Source organism: Thamnophis elegans, chromosome 2 (assembly GCF_009769535.1).
Source record: "Thamnophis elegans isolate rThaEle1 chromosome 2, rThaEle1.pri, whole genome shotgun sequence".
Classification (NCBI taxonomy): domain Eukaryota; kingdom Metazoa; phylum Chordata; class Lepidosauria; order Squamata; family Colubridae; genus Thamnophis; species Thamnophis elegans.
In genome coordinates, this window is record NC_045542.1 from 153,748,620 (window position 1) to 153,764,362 (window position 15,743).

General features: G+C 45.3%; 1 protein-coding gene and 6 non-coding genes across 7 annotated transcripts in view; all 7 read left to right on the top strand.

The window, feature by feature from the left end:
- LOC116504053 (carnitine O-acetyltransferase-like) overlaps window positions 1-15,743 on the top strand; it is a 62,456-nt gene that overhangs the window by 13,204 nt on the left and 33,509 nt on the right. The gene's annotated exons all lie outside the window — the stretch shown is intronic.
- On the top strand, window positions 1,205-1,276 carry TRNAC-GCA. Its single transcript has one exon. It is a non-coding gene; the product is annotated as a tRNA-Cys (tRNA).
- TRNAC-GCA lies at window positions 5,716-5,787 on the top strand. The gene has a single exon. It is a non-coding gene; the product is annotated as a tRNA-Cys (tRNA).
- TRNAC-GCA lies at window positions 8,053-8,124 on the top strand. The gene has a single exon. It is a non-coding gene; the product is annotated as a tRNA-Cys (tRNA).
- Window positions 10,812-10,883, top strand: TRNAC-GCA. The gene has a single exon. It is a non-coding gene; the product is annotated as a tRNA-Cys (tRNA).
- On the top strand, window positions 13,021-13,092 carry TRNAC-GCA. Its single transcript has one exon. It is a non-coding gene; the product is annotated as a tRNA-Cys (tRNA).
- On the top strand, window positions 14,877-14,948 carry TRNAC-GCA. The gene has a single exon. It is a non-coding gene; the product is annotated as a tRNA-Cys (tRNA).

The following is a 15,743-nucleotide window of genomic DNA, read 5'->3' on the forward strand; positions in this document are numbered from 1 at the left end:
GCCACTTGTGGCTCCCATCAGCCCATTTCCAGCATGTCAACATCTCAAGTTAAGGCGGTGATTGTTTTTTTTTTAATTGAGCCGGTTTTAAGAATACAAATGGGAGATGCCTACTTTACCCATCCTTAAAATGAAAAGTAATCAAAGAATAGCCTGAGAAAAATGTCCATAGGTTCCCCAGGGACATCAAGGCATCTGTAGAGTGGAATGGGACAACTTGCCACAGCCAACTGAATAGAGTAGAGCAGAGTAGAATAGAGTGGAATAGGAATTGAACACATCAGAATAGAATCATACGGTAGGATCAGATAAGAAGAGAAGGGAAGAGAGAAGAGAAGGGAACGGAATGGAATAGCATAGAATAGTAGCGTTGGGAGGAACCTTGTAGGTCATCTAGTCCAACCCAAGCAGGAGACCCTACGGTGCCTACACCATTTCTGACAAATGGCAGTCCAATCTCTTCTTGAAAGCTTCCAGTGACGAAGCTCCCACAACTTCTGAAGGCAGCTTCTGTTCCATTGCTTGATTGTTCTCACAGTCAGTAAACTCACCACGGGGCAACTCGCCAAGGCCACGTGACCGCGGGACAGCTCGCTGCAGGGCAATGTAACAATTCTATTTAATTATTTAAAATAAATATATATATTTTAATTTCTGCCATTCACCTTTTATTCTGTCCCTCCTTCTGCATCCTTTCTTTCATCATTCTGCTCCGCCATTCCTTTAATACCAGTGGAACTCTAGTCCTGCATTGAGTTGTCCATGGCGAGTTGGTTGCGGTGAGTTGATTGTGGCAAGTTGTCTTGTCATAGACCCCTATGGAGGCTCTCTGATGTCCTCAAAGGATGAGGTTGAAGCCCCAACCCCTAAAGCTGAGGTCCTCGTTATTAATGCAATGCGCTAATCCAGACTGAAGGCTGAATCAGCATTGGCAAATCACCAGCAGGAATTACAACAGAGACAATAGGTCTGTAGTGCGCGCGGAACACAAATTGCTTTGAAGCTGGGAGCATTGTTTGAAGGGCTCTTTATCCAAAGACACATCGAGCTGAGTCTGGCGTAAAATGAAGTGTAATTAAAACTTGCGTGGGTGGCCAGTCAAACAGAGATCACTTCAGAGGAGTACACCTGTGGCTGGCAGCTGCTGGAAAGGGGTGGGGCTTAATGAGTATGCTTAACCAGATAGTTTGAGAGGAACAAGTGTGGGGGTATAGCTCAGCGGTAGAGCATTTGACTGCAGATCAAGAGGTCCCTGGTTCAAGTCCGGGTGCCCCCTTATTTTTTTGGAGGGGGGGGGGGGAGGAAGGTTTAACAACTTCTAGGTTAATGGCCCTCAATTTTTTGGGCACTATCCCAAAGGTGCTTTTTCAGGAGGCAACTGGACTTCTCTGGGTTTTTTTCTTTGAAGACGTTTCGCTTCTCACCCAAGAAGCTTCGTCGGCTTTATACTCCTTGCAGTCGGTCATTTGAATCTTTTTAAAGCAGGGGTGTCAAACTCAATTTCATTGAGGGCTGCATCAGGGTTGTGTTTGACCTTGTGGGGCCGGGGTGGGTGTGGCCAGCTCGACGTCACTCATGTCAGGGGCAGCTGGGCTCTCCTGGCAAAAATGTGTTTCCGAGCTCCGTTTTGGCTGCCACGGCCTCCTGTGACCCTCAGTCAGCAAAGACAAAGCTCAGGAGGGCCACATGCAGCCTTCCCAACCTCCCATTTTTGCTGGCAGAGACCCTGAAATCCTTTGCTGTTTCCAGGGTGGCCCCACCGGCCATATCTAAGCATCCTGTCGCCTGAATCTGGCCCCGGGCCTTGAGTTTGACACCCCTGTTTTAGAGGGTCATTGAAGCACCTTTGGGACAACTATCACCTGGATGACTAAAGATCTCTACAGACTTTTAGCTATACAATTTGGGATGAACACCCTTTGAATGGTGTGGGAGTAGGAGTGGATTTCCAGAGGGGGGGGGAAATGCAGGCTACAGGAACCATTTGCACCACTCAGGTGACCCTGAGGACACAGATCAACCTCCAAGTGGCCTCAACGACTCTCTCAAAAAGGATGCAAATGACCAGCTTGTCTGCAAAGAATATAAATCCTTCCATTCCCCACTATCCCGTCAGAGCTGAAGACGCTTCTTGGATGAGAAGCAAAATCAGAAAAAACAATAAAAGCCAGTTGTCTCCTGAAAAAAACAACCATGACCTGGAGGATTGAGAATCTCTACAGACTTTTGAGCACTGGGGACCAGTTCCATGGGCAGAGATTTTTCCACGGATCGGTGGGGGCGTGCTGCCTGCGTCCCATGGATGGGGCTTGCCTTGTTTGTGTGGCCCGGCGTCTGGTGTGCCACGGCCTGGTGCCAGTCCTCGAACTAGGGGTTGGGGACTTCTGTTTTATGCCACCAAAATGAGTGGAAAATAAATATTGAGACAGTTCCCCAAGAAGACTAAGGCCTTAATCACATAACCCTGTCATAAGTACATGCCAGTTGCCAAGCAAGTACAAATTTTGATCATGTGACCTCAGGGATGCTGCAATGGCCGCAAATGTGAAAAACGGACATAAGTCACTTTTTAAAGAGCCATTATAACTTTGGATGGTCACTAAATGAATATGTAAGCCGAGGGCTACCTGTACTAGGTGGGGTAGGGTAGGGAGTCATATATTTTTTAACTGGCCTGGGTATCCCACCAGAATTCACTTTGATTTGTCCAAGGGAGAAAGGAAATTGATGCTAAACTAAAAGAAACAGCCGGAAATCCTTCCTACTCAGGGCGAGATACTCGATTTTCCCCAGTTCTAAACTAAGGAGATGAAGAGATGACTTGTCTTCTCAATGTTGAAGAGATTTGAACTGCTTGTGTCAGAGTGTGCACAGTGTGACTACTATTTTGAGACAACCCAGGAGCAATAGAGATTTAGAGATTTTAGAGATTTTATTAATATTTGTAGGCCGCCCTTTTCCCTGAGGGGACTCAGGGCGGCTCACATAAAATCAGGGAGGGGGAATACAAACATTGACATAGAGACATATAATAAAATAGCAAGCAACATACATTCATCATTCGGGAGGGGCGCCTATCCTTGTCCCCAGGCCTGACGGGCTAGCCAGTTCTTAAGGGCTGTGCGGAAGGCCTGGACGGTGGAGAGGGTACGAATCTCCACGGGGAGCTCGTTCCAAAGGGTCGGGGCTACTACTGAGAAGGCCCTCCTCCTTGTAGTTGCCAGCCGGCACTGGCTGGCCGATGGAATACGGAGGAGGCCTAATCTATGAGATCTTATTGGTCGCAGGGAGGTAATTGGCAGAAGGCGGTCTCTCAAGTATCCAGATCCACTACCATGCAGGGCTTTATGGGTGACTAATAACACCTTGAAGCGCATCCGGAGATCGACAGGTAGCCAGCGCAGCTCGCGGAGGATAGGTGTTATGTGGGTGAACCGAGGTGCACCCACGATCACTCGCGCGGCCGCGTTCTGTACTAGCTGAAGTCGCCGGATGCTCTTCAAGGGCAGCCCCATGTAGAGCACATTGCAGTATTCCAGCCTAGAGGTCACAAGGGCCCGAGTGACTGTTGTGAGAGCCTCCCGATTCAGGTAGGGTCGCAACTGGCGCACCAGGCGAACCTGGGCGAATGCCCCCCTGGTCACAGCCGTCAAGTGGTGGTCAAACGATAGCTGTGGATCCAGGAGGACTCCCAAGTTGCGAACCCTCTCTGAGGGGTATAGAATTTGACCCCCCAGCCTGAGTGATGGAATATTGATCGAATCTTTGGGAGGGAAGCACAACAGCCACTCGGTCTTTTCTGGGTTGAGCACAAGCTTGTTAACCCTCATCCAGTCCATAACGGCCTCAAGGCCTCGGTTCATCACGTCTGCCGCTTCATTGAGTTGGCACGGGGCGGACAGATACAGCTGGGTATCGTCCGCATATTGATGGTATCTGATCCCGTGCCTGCGGATGATCTCTCCCAGCGGTTTCATGTAGATGTTGAATAGTAGGGGGGATAAGACCGAGCCCTGAGGCACCCCATAAGTTAGGGGCCTAGGGGACGATCTCTGCCCCCCCACTAACACCGACTGCGACCTGTCCGAGAGGTAGGAGGAGAACCACCGCAACACGGTGCCTCCCACTCCCACCTCCCGCAGTCGTCGCAGAAGGATACCATGGTCGATGGTATCGAAAGCCGCTGAGAGGTCAAGGAGGACCAGGATGGAGGAATGTCCTCCATCTCTGGCTCTCCAGAGATCATCGGTCAATGCGACCAAAGCGGTTTCTGTGCTGTAACCGGGTCTGAAGCCTGACTGGAAGGGGTCGAGATAGTATAATATACAGTACACAGAAGTTTTGTCTTTTAAACAGTGGTTTATATACAAGACTACACACACACACACACACACATACACAAACACACACACAAACGTGTCAGGCAAATATCAAGCAAGTAAGCAATCTTCAACTCTACACGGGGAACCACAATGGAGATAGAACATGAGGAGAGAGAAAGACGCCCTCACATGGCCTCCCTTATATATGCAGCTTCTTAAAGTGACAGTAACTCTGCCGATTCATCCTCATGTCATCTTCTCAGTTTACAGCCTTACAGCAGCTGGTAAGCTACTAAATCATCATTACCCTGACAGCTTGCTTCTTTTCAGTCCTTCCTCCAGAGTGGCAGGTGACCTGAGAAATTTTAAAAAATTTTCCCCACTTCACACAAATGGTTATCCAACATCTTCTTAAAAACTTCAGTGTTGGAGTGTTCACAACTTCCGGAGGCAAGTCGTTCCACTGATTAATTGTTCTAACTGTCAGGAAATTTCTCCTTAGTTCTAAGTTGCTTCTCTCCTTGATTAGTTTCCACCCATTGCTTCTTGTCCTGCCCTCAGGTGCCTTGGAGAATAGCTTGACTCCCTCTTCTTTGTGGCAGCCCCTGAGATATTGAAACACTGCTATCATGTCTCCCCTAGTCCTTCTTTTCATTAAACTAGACATATCCAGTTCCTGCAACCGTTCTTCATATGTTTTAGCTTCCAGTCCCCTAATTATCTTGGTTGCTCTTCTCTGCATACTTTCTAGAGTCTAAACATCTTTTTTATATTGTGACGACCAAAACTCAATACAGTATTCTAAGTGTGGCCTTACCAAGGCATTATAAAGTGGTATTAACACTTCACGTGATCTTGATTCTATTCCTCTGTTTATGCAGCCTAGAACTGTGTTGGCTTTTTTGGCAGCTGCTGCACACTACTGGCTCATATTTAAATGGATGCCCACCATATTTAAACCATTGTTCACTGTATGGCTTCGGTTAGGTCAGCTTCAGGGTTGACATGCCATTCTCCAGACACTGATAAATGCCCTATCTTGATGGGGCAGCCACTATTGAGGATCTTGGTTGCAGGTGTAATTCAGCAAACACCAGCCAGGCCTTTCAGTTTATATCTGAAGAAAGACAATGTTGGCAGAAGTGATGCTCACCATCCTTACCTTCCCGCAGAGAGAGCATCCATGGAAAGTTAGGACCTTTTTTTTGAAGATTACAAGATGTTGCTATTCAGACTGTCTCCTATATCCCAGAAGATTTTTCTGCTCCAGGAAAATTGTTGCAGAATTATAGGTGTAACATTTGAAAACAATTACTCATAAATTTAGGGAAGAGAAACATCCAGTAAAACTGGTACTCAAAACTAAACCTCAGGTGAGGCTTACCTATGTGCTGGGGGTATAGCTCAGCGGTAGAGCATTTGACTGCAGATCAAGAGGTCCCTGGTTCAAGTCCGGGTGCCCCCTTATTTTTACCCCCTACCCTTAATGGCTTGCTCCTTACTCCTTTTTCCAGAGGTGTTCTGGGATCATGTGATCCCTTTTTGCGACTTTCTGACAAGCAAAGTCAAGGGGGAAACCAGATTTACTTAAAAACCAGGTGACTAACTTACAAACTGCAGTGATTGAGGGTTGCCAATCCACAGACTGGCGGTTGGGGACCCCTGTGCTAAGGCACAATGGAAACCAACGTTAAACTAAATGGAAGCAGCCTGAAGTCTTCCCTGATCAAGTCAAGACTACGGATTTCTCCCAGTAGTAAAGGCGACGGAGAGAAGACTCACCTTCTCAATGTTGAAGGGAATAGGACCACTTACTCCTCACTGCCCCTTTCTTCATAGTGGCAGGAAGCCTTGGGAGATGTTTTGAGCCTCTCAGCAATCAGGAGAAGCTAGACCAAAGTTGCCAGAAGATTAAAAGCTTCCTCCATAAGCAAATGAGCAGAGTCCTTGCCAGACCCTCTCTGAGCGTCATCAAAGAGTTATCCCCCTTAAGACCAAGGTGGAAAATGCTGTTGTGGCCCGCCAGCAGAGCTGGCAGCTTAAAGAAAGAGGATAACTCATTTGTTGAGTGTTGGACAGTGAAGAGGCTGGGGAGGAAGATAGGCCAGTTCTGGAGTCTGGGGAAGGCTCTGATGAGGGCTCTGTGTCGGAGGCAGAGATGGGGCCAGGGCCGTCCGACATTTATCAGCTGCCTTCGGAGTCAGAGATCAGCGGGGCAGATGAACAGCTGGAGCCTGCTCCCGATGTGTGCATGTGCAGAGCTGCCAGCAGAAGGGAACAGCTAAGGAACAAGGGCCGACTCAGGAGTAAAGGCATAGGTGGAGGGAGAATGGGTCTTCCCATAGGGAATAAAGAGGAGGGAAAGGGGAGAGGAGTTTGCAGGAGACAATTCGTTCAATTCATGAGGGTGAAGATCTGTTCCTGACTTCTTGCCAAGTATTGTCTGCTACAGCGTGGCATTTGAAAGATATCGGCCTGGCAGCTCTCCAAGCTTGATAAAGGTCTGTAGTTGTGAAATCTCTTAAAAGACTGTTGGCTGGGACTTTGCTGAAGAGGAATTCCCTTTAACCTAAATCGGGATAAGGGGTCTGCTTCCTGATCTTGGGAAGCCTAGGTCAGAACAAATGCCATTCTCCAGGCATTGATGAATGGCCAGTCTTGATGCTGCTTACTATTCGGTGGTTTAGTTGCAAGCATAATTCAGCATTATCACCAGTTTTTTTTGTTTATGTTCGAAGAATGGCATTGATGGCAGAGATGGTGCTCACCATCCTTATCCCAAAGGTTCTTTTTTTCAACAGGCAACTGGACTTTCTGGTTTTTCTTTTGAAGACCTTTCACTTCTCATTCAAGAAGCTTCTTCAGCTCAGAGCTGAAGATGAACCATGACCTGGATCCGCGAGAAAATTTGGGTGGTCCGCAGAAAAACCTTTGCATTTTTGCATTTCTTTATATCGCACTAAATCGGGGATCCTCAAACTACAGCCCCTGGGCTGGATACGGCCCACTGAAGCAATTAATCTCACTCACTGACGGGATGGGGTCTTTCCGGCACTTAGTTTGGCTGCCTGTTTAGTAGCTCCAGGCCTTCCCTCCCTCCCTCCCTCCCTCCCTATGAGTCCAGGCGCTTCAGTGAGTGGTGCGCGTAACTTCGTCCAGGCTCCTCATAAGACAGAGTTTGCAGAGGGCCGATCTGGCACCTGGGCTGCCTACAAGACAAACATTCATTCTTGGCCATATTTGAGAGTCCTAGCCGCAATGAACAGCAAAACCTAGAGTTGACCCTGGGCGTTTCTCTCTGCTAACAGGCGGCCAGGCTAAGTTCCTGAAGGACCCCATCCCGTCACTAATTCATATTCGTGGTCCACAGGATGTAAAATTATGGATTTAGTGGTCCCTGAGGTCCGGAAGGTTGATGACCCCTGACCTGGATGACTGAGAATTTCCATAGACATTTAGCGATCACCATTCTTATCTTCCCATCGAGAGAGCTTCCATAGAATTTTAGCATCCTTTTTTTCAGATTGACTTGACGATCCAGTTGGAGAAAATGTTGTTGCCATTCAGACCGTATCCCAGAATTATAGAGAGGATTGTTCTGCTCCTGGGAACCTGTTACAGAATTACAGGTGTTAAGGTTGGAAAATGATTACTCATAAATTTAGGGAACAAAAACTTCAAGTAAAACCAGTATCCAAAACAGAGCTTAGGTGAGACTTACCTGTGTGTTGGGGGTATAGCTCAGCGGTAGAGCATTTGACTGCAGATCAAGAGGTCCCTGGTTCAAGTCCGGGTGCCCCCTCCTTTTGTTTTATTTTTTTGAAACAATTTATATTTTGAAATCCCTGAAGACACACAGTGGATGTCATGTGGGAAGAAATTACTTCTACTCAAAGTTTGAAGGAATAATAATTATTATTATGAAAATAATTTCAAGTCCTTATGGGAAAAAACTGGATTACTTTTTTTATTTCTAAACTACATATCTAGATTTTACTAGAACGACTGGAAAATAAATACGGAGACATATGCCATATCCAAACCTTAAGGTTTTTATTCTATATTTCTGTATTTTAGGAGTGGAGGTCAATTGCTACTCTCATCTACATCTGTTTTGAGGAATATTGAATATTTTTTCTAAGTTAAACTAAGGATTGGTAGTGGGTCACACTTTGAAGAGCTGAAACAATGGCTAATGTGTTTTGAAATATATTTTCCCATCCATGTGTGAGAAAAGGGAATGGTCTATTTTTTTTTTTTTAAAGGTAGTTCATCATTTATAGCAGATTGGGGTGGGGTGAGAACAGTGGTGGAATTCAAAATTTTTTACTACTGATTCTGTGGATGTGGCTTAGTGGACGTGGTGTGGCTTGGTGGGCGTGGCAGGGGAAGGACACTGCAAAATCCCCATTCTCTTCCCAAGCCACTAACCTGCTTTCCAGCTCCGTTCTCCTGTTCAGGGCAATCAAGGAAGATCAGCTAGGAGTCAGCAAGGGCGGGGCCAGCCTATTTGCCGGTTCTCCAAACTACTCAAAATTTCCACTATCGGTTCTCCAGAAACTGTCAGAACTGGCTGAATACCACCTCTGGGTGAGAAGCCTTGTATTTTAACTGGATATCTTCCAGAATTTGGCCTGACCTCCCAAGGGGAATGAAAATTGATGCTAAACTAGAAGCAATCTGAAGTCCTTCTTGATCAGGGCAAGATCCTGGATTTTTTTCTAGACCGAGGGGATGAAGGGATGATTTGTCTTCTCATTGTTGAAGAGACTTGGATCACTTGCTCCTCACGGTCCTTTCTTCGGAGGGGTGGGAAGCCTGGGAGATAGCAATAGCACTTAAGACTTATATACCGCTTCACAGTGCTTTACAGCCTTCTCTAAGCAGTTTATAGAGTCAGTCTCTTGCCCCCAACAATCTGGGTCCTTATTTTATCCACCTTGGAAGGATGGAAGGCTGAGTCAACCTGGAGCCTGGTGAGATTTGAACTGTCAAATTGCAAGCAGCCAGCAGTCAGCAGAAGCAGCCTGCAGTACTGCACTCTAACCACTGCGCCACCACGGCTCAGATGTTTTGTGTTTCATGACACTCGGGAGAAGATTAAAAGGTTTCCCTACACAAGCAAGGAGTAGAGTCCTCCCCCACCTCCTCCCTCTTATAGCATCACCAAAGCATCCTTAAGACCAGGGTGGAAAATGCCATTCTCCAGATGTTCTGACCGAAGTTTCCCAAGAGCATGAAGCAAACTCCTTGTCCCGAAAAAAACCCTTTTAGTAATTTGCTGTGAATTCTCCTCATTCACATCCAGCAAAGTCTTTCAAGGGAGGATTTACAGTCACCGACCTTATCTTGCTTGAAGAGCTGACAGGCCGATATCTGCAGAACTTGGCAAGGAGTATCAGAGAGTCATGAATCAATTAAGCAAACTAATTGTCTCCTGCAAAGTCCACTCCCCTTTCACGCCTCTTTTATTTCCTCTGGGAGGGGCCATTCACCATTCACCTGTGGCCTTACTCCCAAGTTGACCCCTGTTCTTTAGCTGTTCCCTTCGTCTGGCAGCTCTGCGCATGGGCACACTGGGAACAGGCTCCAGCTGTTCCTCTGCCTCACTGATACAATACAATACAATACAATAGCAGAGTTGGAAGGGACCTTGGAGGTCTTCTAGTCCAACCCCCTGCCTAGGCAGGAAACCCTACACCATTTCAGACAAATGGCTATCCAACATCTTCTTAAAGACTTCCAGTATTGGGGCATTCAACCTCTGGAGGAAGTTGTTTCATTGATTAATTGTTCTAACTGTCAGGAAATTTCTCCTCAGTTCTAAGTTCCTTCTTTCTTTGATTAGTTTCCACCCATTGCTTCTTGTTCTGCTCGCAGATGCTTTCGAGAATAGCTTGAATCCCTCTTCTTTGCGGCAGCCCCTGATTTCTGACTCTGAAGGCAGCTGAAAACTGGCATACGGCCCTGGCCCCCCTCTCTGCCTCCGACACAGAGCCCTCATCAGAGCCTTCCCCAGACTCCAGGACTGGCCCATGTTCCTCCCCAACCTCCTCACTGTCTGAATCTGCAGCCAGCTCTGCTGGCTGCCGGTGGGCCACAACACCAGGCCCCGAGGAAGACCTTAGTTTGATGGTGCTTGTTATTCAGGATCTTGGTTGCAGATGTAATTCAGCATCCTCTGTTTATGTCTGAAGAAGAGTGTTGATGGGAAAAATTATGCTCCCTATCCCAGTCTTCCCGCAAAGACTGCATCCATAGAAATTTAGGAGATTTTTTCCAGGTTAGAAGATTTGATGTAGATGTAGTTACCGTGCAGGTTCTCCTCCCAACTGTCTCCTGACTGTCTTTCCTGGAGACATTTTGCTCCAGGAAAGTTGTTGAATTATAGGTGTAACATTTGAAAATTACTCATAGGTTCAAGGAACAGAAATATCCAGTCAAACCAACACCCACAACCAGAACCTAGGTGAGGCTCACTTGTGTGTTGGGGGTATAGCTCAGTGGTAGAGCATTTGACTGCAGATCAAGAGGTCCCTGGTTCAAGTCCGGGTGCCCCCTCCTTTTAATTTGGGTGGGGCAACAATTATTATTTATGAGGGGGAAAGACAATAATTTGTATTATTCTCAAACTAGATATTTTGTTACAATAAGTGGAAAATAGATATTGAGCAGATTCCATATCTGAAGCTAAGGTTTTTATCCCATACTCCTCTGTCTTGGGAATAGAGATTAGTTGCTTGCCAATCAAGAGATAACATTTTCAGTTACATTCCCCTTTTTATCTGAAGTGGTATAGAGTTTCCTGCCTAAGCAGGGAGTTGGACTGTGTTGTGGTGCGCCGGTGGTCTGCGGAGCTGGCAGCAGATTCGGACAGTGATGAGTTTGGGAAGGAACATGGGCCAGTCCTGGAGTCTGGGGAAGACTCTGGTGATCTTCTTTGGGTCTTGATTCCAGAAAGGAAACTATGCTAATTGTACCCTACGCTTTCCAACCATGAAAAGTTAGAATCTATTTTTGGATGTTGTTGTTAGTTACAAAGTTGTGTCCAACCCATGGCGACCCCATGGACAATGTTCCTCCAGGCTTTCCTGTCCTCTATCATCCTCCGGAGTCCATTTAAGCTCACGCCTACTGCTTCAGTGACTCCATCCAGCCACCTCATTCTCAGTCGTCCCCTTCTTCTTTTGCTTTCAATCTTTCCCAGCATTAGGCTCTTCTCCAGTGAGTCCTTCCTTCTCATTAGGTGGCCAAAGTATTTGAGTTTCATCTTCAGGATCTGGCCTTCTAAAGAGTAGTCAGGGTTGATCTCCTCTAGGATTGACTGGTTTAATCACCTTGCAGTCTAAGGGACTTGCAGGAGTCTTCTCCAGCACCAGAGTTCAAAGGCCTCCATTTTTTGGCACTCAGCCCAACATTGCAACTGGGGAAACCATAGTTTGACTATACACACTTTTGTTGGCAGGGTGATGTCTCTGCTTTTTAGTGTGCTTTTTTTCGGATAAGAAGGGCTAATTGTGAAGAAACTGTAGCCCTTCAGTTTGCATCCCAGAATAATACAGAGACGGTTATTCTCTTCCACAAAAGGTGTGAAATCCCGGATGCCATATTTGGAAACTGGTGGGCATAAATTTATAAATTGGTGTGTTTTTTTAAACTTGACAACTTTAAAATGTGTAGACTTCAGCCTTGGTAATTTTAAAATGCGTAGACTTCAAACTTGACACCTGTAAGATGTGTGGACCTTTAACTCCTACACAACTTGCTTTTTTTCAGACTTGGTGTTATGCTCTGGCTGGGGAATTCTGGGAGTTGAATTGCACACATCTTAAAGTTATCCAAAACATTAGGACATCTTTTCAGACTGATTTACCATATTTTTCGGACTATAAGATGCACCGGACTATAAAATGCACCTAGATTTAGAGGAGGAAAACAAGAGAAAAAATAGTTTTTTGCCTCTGCGCATCCCGTTTTTGCCCTCCCCGGCCTCCAGAAACACTTTGCTGGACAGGAAAGACAGGCCCATTTTGGGTCTCACGAACCTTCCGTGTGTCCCATTTTCGCCAAAAACGCACCCTTTTTCGGCCTGCAGAATGCTTCTGGAAGCAAGGGAGGGCAAAAATGGGATGCACGGAGGTTTTGGGAGGCCCAAAATGGGCTCGTATTCGGTCTATAACCTGCACCAACATTTTCACCCACTTTTAGGGGGTGGGTGGGTGCGTCTTATACTCGGAAAAATATGGTAATTATGAGGCTACTCTTGAGAGCTGAAGGGCAAGCCATGCAAATGAAGGTTTGGGATGGAGAAGGGGAGATTACAGGCATTTTATCAATTAACAACTGTTTGTTAAAACCCCATTGTGTTTGTTCAAACCTTCTGAGACAGCCTGACCTCTTTTGATAGATGTGAGTTCAGTAACCTCCCACTCAGTTGTGTTGCTGCAGTTTCTTTTGTTCCAAAATTGTTACCTGAGAGTGTAAAACACATTTGATGAAGTGACCTTCAGTTGGTAGAGATTTATTGCTTTGTAAATAAAAGCTGCTAGGCTTGAAATGGCTACCTGGCTCTTTATAATTTTGGGCTGCCAAATATTTAGCACACCCTCTGCCTGCCTTGCCATTAATTTACGGGAGGAAACTAGGCAGTGAAACCAGTATCCAAAACTAGATATTAAGGGAGCCATATCTGTGTGCTGGGGGTATAGCTCAGTGGTAGAGCATTTGACTGCAGATCAAGAGGTCCCTGGTTCAAGTCCGGGTGCCCCCTCCTTTTGTTCTATTTTTCCAGACAATCAATTTATATTTTGAAATCCCTGAAGACACCCAGTGGATGTCATGGAGGAAGAAATTACTTCTACTCAAAGCTTGAAGGAATAATAATTATTATTATTATGATGAGAATAAGTGTGATACAAGCTATTTAAATTACAGGTAATCTTGATTTACAGCTAGAATTGGGACCAGAGTTGCCACTTCTAAGCACAGGAGTTGTTAAGTGAGTCGCATCTGATTTCATTACCTTTTTTTTTTGCCACGATTGTTAAGTGAATCGCCATGGTTATTAAGTGAATCATGTCATTAAGTGAAACCAGCTTCCCCCATTGACTTCACTTGTTGGAAGCTGTCCAGGAAGGTCCTAAATGGGGATTACATGATCCTTGGATACTTGCAACTATCGGAAATACAGACTGGTTGCCAAGCACCAAAATTTCCATCACATGATGCTGCAAACATTGTAAGTGCGAGGACCAGTTGTCAGTCATTTTTCACTGCTGTTGTAAATTGGAACGTTTGCTAAATGAATGGTTGTAAGTCAAGGACTACCTGTATTTTCAGTTTCCCCACATAGCTCTCTCTTCATAGATGGATAACAGAAGAAGAATAGAATAGAGCTGGAAGGCGCCTTCTAGTCCAGCCTCCTGCTCAAGCAGGAGACCCTATAACATTTCAGATGGATGGCTGTCCAATCTTTTCTTAAAAACTCCAGTGATGGGCCTGTTTTTGGCCACCCACAACTTGGTTAATTGTCCTGGCTGTCGGGAATTTTTTTCCTTAATTCTAGGTTGCTTCTCTCCTTGATTAGTTTCCATCCATTGTTTCTTGTCGGGCCTTCCGGTGCTTTGGAAAATAAGTTGACCCCCTCTTCTTTGTGGCAGCCTCTCAAATATTGGAATATTGCTATCATGTCTCCCTCCCTCCCCCCCTCTCACACACACAACTTCTTTTCTCTAGACTAGCCAAACTCAAGTCCTGCAACTTTTCTTCATATGTTTTTGTCTCCAGGCCTTTGATCATCTTAGCTGCCCTTTCTGAACTTTTTCCAAAATCTCAACATTTTATATATATTTGGATTTTAAGTGCAAGTAGTTCTCAGCTTACAGCCGCAATTGGGCCTAAAATTTCTGTTGCTAAGTGAGACACCTGTTAAAGTGAGCTTTGCCCCGTTTAACAACTTTTCTTGCCACGGTTGCTAAGTGAATCACTGCAGTTGGTAAGATGGAAACTCATTTGTTAAGTTCCTCATGGACTTTGCTCATCAGAAGATCTGAAAAGGGAATCTCACCATCATAAATATGAAACGACTGCCAAGCGACTGAATTTTGATCACATGATCATGGGCGCGTGCGATCAAGGTCATAGCCATGAAAAGTTACTGTCATAAAGTCACATTTTTCAGTGCCGTTGTAACTTTCCCCAAGCTAAACAAACTCTTGTGAGTCAAGAACTATCTTCATTACCTTTGACCCCGGAAGCAATATACATGACCTGGTGAGATTGTCTGTGAGCACTTGGTGGCCTCTTTTTCCTTAAAACTGGCTGATGCCTCCTTTTAAAAAGTCAGAATTGGCCGCTTCCCCCCCCCCCCCCCCAATGGTCCAAAAACTTTTGCAATGTGAATGTGCGTGCAAACATTTGTTTTTGGGCTGACACCTGGAAGAGGAGAAGTTTTGTTTGGGAGAAAGGCTTAAAACTCATTTTGTTTGTGGTAGGCAAATATGTAACCAAACCAGTATACATGAGTAAACTTCCTGAAGCCACATGTGATGTGCCGGGGGTATAGCTCAGCGGTAGAGCATTTGACTGCAGATCAAGAGGTCCCTGGTTCAAGTCCGGGTGCCCCCTCTTTTTTGTTTTTTCCCAAAAAGGACTTTAATTGGATTGGTTTCCTTTTTAGAATTAGTTATTCCTGGCAACATTGTAAAATTAGGAAAGCAAACTTGTAACCAAAACTGTGGCTTTCCCTATATGTACTTCATGGAGCAATATCATGGTTAGTAATAATGGAATTTAAGCCTGATCTTTCTATGTATCTTTTCATGAAAAGAGGGGTATCAGTGCAAATATTAAGTAGGAATAGAAAAATTCAGATTGAGAGTGAAAAGGACTGAAATACTAATTGACTTCTTTTTCCAGCCAAACCCCCCAAAAACCCCTAGATTTTGAAAATCAATTTTGCTAAAGCAATATTAAATCTTTCCCCACCCTTTCTACTGCCGTTGGTAAAAAAATAATCAAACAGTGTTAATAGGGTACTTTAATTCAGTTTCCAAATTTTAAAAGAGTTGGCAGGATTGTGCTTTATTTAGTGGAGCTTTAAACTGCATTGCTAAATCATTTTCTATTATGAAAGAGTCCATAGGACAATAAGGTGGAGGTGAAATTGCACAGTTTAGAATCCTTGGTTTAAATTCCTCTAATTTCTAGACTTGTGAGCACCCAGAAAGGGGGGGGGGGACTGACATAAAGGTGGTCCTCGACTTACGACCGCAATTGAGCCAAACATTTATGTTGCTAAGCAAGACTTTGTTCAATGAGTTTTGACGCCTTTTATGACCTCTCCCGACACAGTTGTTAAGTGAATCACTGCAGTTCTTAAGTTAGACACACAGTTGTTAAGTGAGTCTGGCTTCCCCATTG